This window comes from Cupressus sempervirens, chromosome 6 (genome assembly GCF_028749045.1).
Source record: "Cupressus sempervirens isolate cs-2001-9-10 chromosome 6, ASM2874904v1, whole genome shotgun sequence".
Classification (NCBI taxonomy): Eukaryota; Viridiplantae; Streptophyta; class Pinopsida; order Cupressales; family Cupressaceae; genus Cupressus; species Cupressus sempervirens.
The window spans coordinates 212,456,388-212,462,387 of record NC_143123.1 but is presented as its reverse complement, the minus strand read 5'-3'; positions in this window follow the sequence as shown (position 1 = coordinate 212,462,387).

Here is a 6,000-nt window from a genome sequence, read left to right as displayed (position 1 = left end):
TTATACTTCCCTATTTCTCTAATTATGACTGCATCTACTACTGAGAGCTCTTGGATTTTAGATACTTGGAAATTGAGAGGGTCAATGGTTTCATCAAAAAATGCCAAGAAATTTGATGCCATTCTCTTAATATCCAAAATATTTCCATTGGTGGATACAAAAGACTATGTGTGCAATATTTCAAGTTGTGAAAGCATTTGTCAATAACTTTTTGCATCAGGTCGCATATATCTCCTAGCTTATTTGCAGACCTTGTGGAGCTTTCTATGACAAACTTTAAGGATTGTCTCCAATGAAACAATGGCTCCATGCCTTTCTTGAGGATCCCATGAGTAATTTCCACATTTTTCTTCATGTCAATTACCACTTGTAGAAGGGCCAATTGCTTTATCAACTCATTAGCCACCTTCTATGTAGTCTTCTCATGGTTTGAGGTTACCTATCTAAGCTTGTGTGCATCCAACACCCCAAGTTTTCCACTAGTAGGTTACCTTGAATCTTTAGTTGATCTACCTATGCCTTTCCAACCTACCCAAACTATCTTTGATGTTGTAACTTTTTCAGCAAGTTCTTGTTTTCTTCTACATTTAGGTCAAATTGACCTAGAGATGTGCTTCCAAGGGTAGACCTGATGCATTCCACTAGCTCCTTGTTTCAAGCCTTCAACACTTCTTTCTTTGCTCTGAGCTCTTCTAACTTATCCTTTATTTTCTCATTGGTGGACATCCAAATATTTATCATGGAATCATGAATAGGGATACCAAGATCCAATGTTGTGATTTGGAAATCATCTTTTGATAGCTCATGAAATCTGTCATCTTTATATGGCTTAGTGATTTTGATTAGAATGTGACTAGTAGAGAAATCTATAGTCAATGTAGTAATTGTCTTTTTCTTCTTTTCCTTTTTGGATGGTTGAGAAGAGGTGACTTGTGTGATCAAATGATTTGATGGAGTAGTATCCTCATATCTCCTCTTCTTTATGTCAATAGTCTCCTTGCACCATGACTCCGTAGATAACACATTGACAACCAACTACAAGGCAGTGGGATTAGAAAACTTCCTTGGCATTATTGAAGTTGTGCTATCCTAGGAAGCAATGGGGAAAGTAGATACCTTAGTTACCAAAAGGGTTAAGGTTTCTCCTTGTTGGGATACATCTTGTTCCTGATCATCCATAGGATTGGTGTCACCATCCAAATTGATAACTTAAATGGGGGAGGAAGGCTTAGCAACTGATTTTTCTTGCTCCTTCCCCTTATCTATGTCATCTTACTTTTGTCCAATGTTTCTAGTGTTTAGAAAAGAGCCACTTCTACACAAGAGTAATTGGCATGTTCTTCTTTGGAGGTTAGTCTCCTCCTTGCCCAGTGGATTGAGTAGGGCCTACAATACTTGAAGTAGTAGTCATGGTGGTTGTTGCTAGGGAAAATTGAGCAACCCTAGATGAAACTTCTCCCATAGAACCAGTACTTCCCATTCTTTTCTTTCTTTCTCGAGTTCATTCAACCCATTTTTTCAGTTCTTTTGAAGATCCCATGCATTAAAATCTCCATGGTATTAATAACTGGGCTAGCATATGGGTAGGACAAAATTAGGGTGTTCTTGATCTTTTCATATGATGTAGGATGAATGAAGCCTCCATTATCTGCAAGGTCAGAAACATCAACATAATTTTTATATACTTTTATTTCATCAATAGTTAGTCATGACCAAATCTCATTCAAGTTTGGTACTCATTGAGACACCTAGACCAATAATCTTCAATGTCTGGGAAATGCCTATAGGCATATCCCATTTTCAAATGGTCCTTTACAAAATCAATTGGATCATACTGGGGTCTAAGCACCTCATAATCTAGCAACTTGATCTTTCCTTGAAAGCTTTCACTAGATTTTGGAAATCTGATTTGGAGGCACAAGAATACAAATCAACTACTATAGGAAATGAAATCTTGACAATCTTCTTTACATTAGAATAGAGGGTGTTTACTTGTAGGATTTTTCAACACAACTTGACTAGCACCACCTTTTACCTTGGAAACTTCTTAGGAAATCCATCCTAAGCTCCTATCTATAAATAGGAGAAAATTAGGCACTGGATGAATGAGTATTCGAATTGAGTTATTGTGGAAAATTTCCTCAGGTGAGAATCTCCTCACTAGGCATCCTTGCAATTCATGACATAGCCTCACTATGAAGGTATCATTAACCAACACATACTCCTTGTAACTTCTCTATAGTTGTAGATGTAGGTAAAAATCATAGACTTTAGTGTTCTCATTGTAATCCTAAATGCTAGGGAGGCTAGGCCACCTGTGGTGAGTTGCTAAGGTATAAATCAAATAAGAAGATATGTATAACTCCTTGAAGCCTCTGGCTAAATTTTACCATGACAAAAGTTCATGGTAGTTGATCTATGCTCAATCTATGTGCATATTTCTTGCACAAATTCCTTGCACTAAAAAGAAATAATGCTTGAAAAATTCCAATATCTCTTCTTTTCCTTTTAACCTGAGGAGAAGTGTGAGGATATCTACAATCTCTTGCTTTAGATTTGTGTTGAAAAAATTCTTTGGTATCTTGCTCTTCTTCGAGTGAGTAGTCTAGAACTAGGTATTCTATATGTTCTCCTATTAGAGAGTCTTCTTTTCATTGAACATGGAAGCAAAAGACATGAAATCTATGTCACAATACTACTCCTTGATTAGGATGCCAAAATTAGATTGCATCAATGCCTTATAGATAGATAGGAGAATAGAATGGTCAAGAAATAAAATATGCTTTGTTTCTGAGTCATATCATTCTATGCATTCTCGAACAAGATTAGGTGGATTTATAACCATAGGAAAGCCAGTTGCCTCAAATAGTCCACTATCTTTGAGCTTCTAAGTGATTGGGTAAAGATGTTGAGAATTAAGCCTTCTATGAAGATCACCCAAATTGTAGAATTTGAAGGATGTGTCTAACAACTCTTTTAGCTCACTCTCTAGGCCAATAAGTTTCTTGTAACTAGAAGATTTGATTTTCATTTGCCAAATGATTACATAGGATGTGGATTTCAATAAATAGTTGTTTTCAATATACTTGAAGAAGAGAATTAATAACAATCCTAGTGACATAGGAAAATGAATTCAAACATTGGCATCACATGAATGAAATTCAGTTCAACCAAAATTCATAATGAACATATTTATGTTTAATTACATGAGTAATGACTATTTAAACTTTTTGTTTACTTGCACATCAGATATAAAATTTTTGAAAGCACTATTACTTTACTAGAGTGATATGACATGACTTTTCATGAGTATTTTATCTTTACGAGGAGTGCCCTTCTTTTCTTCAAAGTCTAGAACACACACATATTTAATGGTGTTAACATATGCAAGAGAGGGAGATACACTTAACTTTTTTGGAAATCATTTTCCCTTTATCTAGAAATACAACATAGGTAGTAATTCTTTGGTAGCATGCACACTCTATTCCTCTCCTTTCTGCCAAAATCTTTTAATATTGTCCTTTCTTTGTATTAGGGTATCCTTCTTATTATTTATTTTTCTAGAAGTATCTAATGAGAATATTTGAGGAATATTTATATTTGTGGGCATCTATACTTCAATCTTTTCACAATCTTCAGAAAAATGACTTCCTTTTTTATCTTAAGGTGGAAAATTCCCTTTACGACCACATTTCCTAATCTGAAACTCAGTAGGAAACCTTTTAAACTTTTATTTCTTTGTGAAAGCCTCAATTCTTAGTGTCAAATCACATGTTAACAATTTCAAGTTTTTATACATTCCATCAATCGTTGGGGAAAATATTTATCTTAAGTTCATGTGGCATCGGAAGTAGAGACTAATGACTTTGTTTTCATCAATATGTAGCAGATCAACCATAAATGCATAATACTTGACACATTTAGTCTTATTTATCCAAACCTTTAATGACATTCACATTGGCTTCCATCCATAACCTCATAGGCCTCTGGTATTGGCAAAATCAAATTTGGGACTTATCAGCTATTGCCATGGCTTTGTTCCTCAAATTCACACTTGATGTGGTTTTCTTGAAGGGGAAAATTTGTTTGAGATCTCCAAAGCCATGGAATATGAAATTTTAGGGCTAAGTACATGGTAATAAGGTGAAGAACAACTTACTTCTCATTGGGAAGATGGAAAAATACAACCGAGTCACTTCTAGATCACCTAAATCCCACATGCATTGGAAAAATAGGAAACCTACAATGGAATAAAGTAGATGTCTAAGGAAAGATGAGAAGTAAGTTACCTAAGACACATTTAGACATATATCTTTTATTTACACTCTCACTCTAACCAAAGACTTCAAAAAATAGAAGAAAGGAGAACTCAAACTTGGAAACACTAGTCACCCCTAGGTTTCTTCTTTTAACCCCTTACAATCTTCAACTAATAATTTTCCTATTTGTTTAAGGTTTCCTTATCTTTGTGTTCATTTCTAACATGGTAAATCCTATGAAGATATTGGTAACACTTTGGGTGGATTTTTGAAGGTGGAATATGTGACTAAAGTCTTTGGTTGTACTTCCTTTTCTTGCATTTTAATTAAAGTTGACATTTCAAAATCTTTGCCTAGAGAGATTATTCCAAGTGTTGATGATAGATCTTGGTGTTAGTTGGCAGATCATGATATGGCCCTATTTTTTTGGGAGAAGTATTTTTCTATTAGATGTTTGACTTAAATATGCTCTTGTAGTGCTCACATGTAGTTATCCTCAACTTGCTGAAAGAATTTTCTTGTGAGCACCTTACTATTTTTCCAATATTGATTCTGAGGATGATTTTACAAAGGATTCAATATTGCAATCTTATTTCTTCCCCTCCTTGTCTATATTATTTGAATATGGATTTTAAATCAGATTTTCTATAATTTTCTTTTCTCCTCTCCACTCTTCTCATGATTCACTTGTTAATTCTAATTTCTAGTCCAAATATGCTTTTGATAATAAAATGAGTGATTTTGGGTCTTTTTTCTTTTTTCTTTTTCTATTTGATGTTCTCAAGGACTCTTATATTATTTCTACTACTAATTTTATTATCTCTAATACTATCTGATTCTATTAGTAATAATTTGATTTAATTTGTAATATTACTTTCCCTAATACTATTATGTATACTAGTAATTTTGTTGTCTATAATGTTGTCTACCCACCTTTTCCTATAGATTGATTGTGTTCTAATTGTAATCTACTTGAATAGCTACTCAATGTTCAAGAATAATTATCCCACTAGAAAATTGTCACCATGTTTTAATTGAATGTTAGATAAGCATCTAAAAAGATCTATTTAAAAATATGATGTCACTTATTTAGCTCCAACCTTTTCTTGATCAGTAAGAGGTTGAAGTCAAGATTAATTATAATTATGTGTTGTAATTTATTATATTATTGTTTAGTGGTAAAATGGAAGCACTTTAAATATGATGCAAACTTCCACTTTACAGGGTCACTAAGCCATTCAAATATGTGTCAAAGGAAAAGAGGGGAATTTCTAATTATGACTCCACTTATGGTCCGAATTAGATTAGCTAGGACCTAAAGGAAAAGGGGTGCCAATACTAAATTTGGCTTGTAAAGAGGAATAAAATAAAAAGAAATACACTCTCCTAGGCCCTTAATAGGATAATGTGAATATGAAATTGAACTAAATTCTTATAAAATATAAATTTAGATACTATGTGAATATAATCAAGCCAATTGAGATGCAAATCTAGAGTAAAGATATGAAAGGAAATGAAATATGACTCTCCTTGAAATGCATAGTAGAAGATGTGTTTTTACTCAAGAACTGTTGGATATGAATCTTTTTAGAACTTTCATTCATAGATCTTGGAATGAAATGATGAAAGGGGCAAAACCCAAGATCTCCCTGAAATCTAAGATTGAAGGACTAGGTCAACTTGGAAGGACATCCTACAACCAAGTTGATATAGTTTGCAACTCCAAAAATGAGGACTCCAA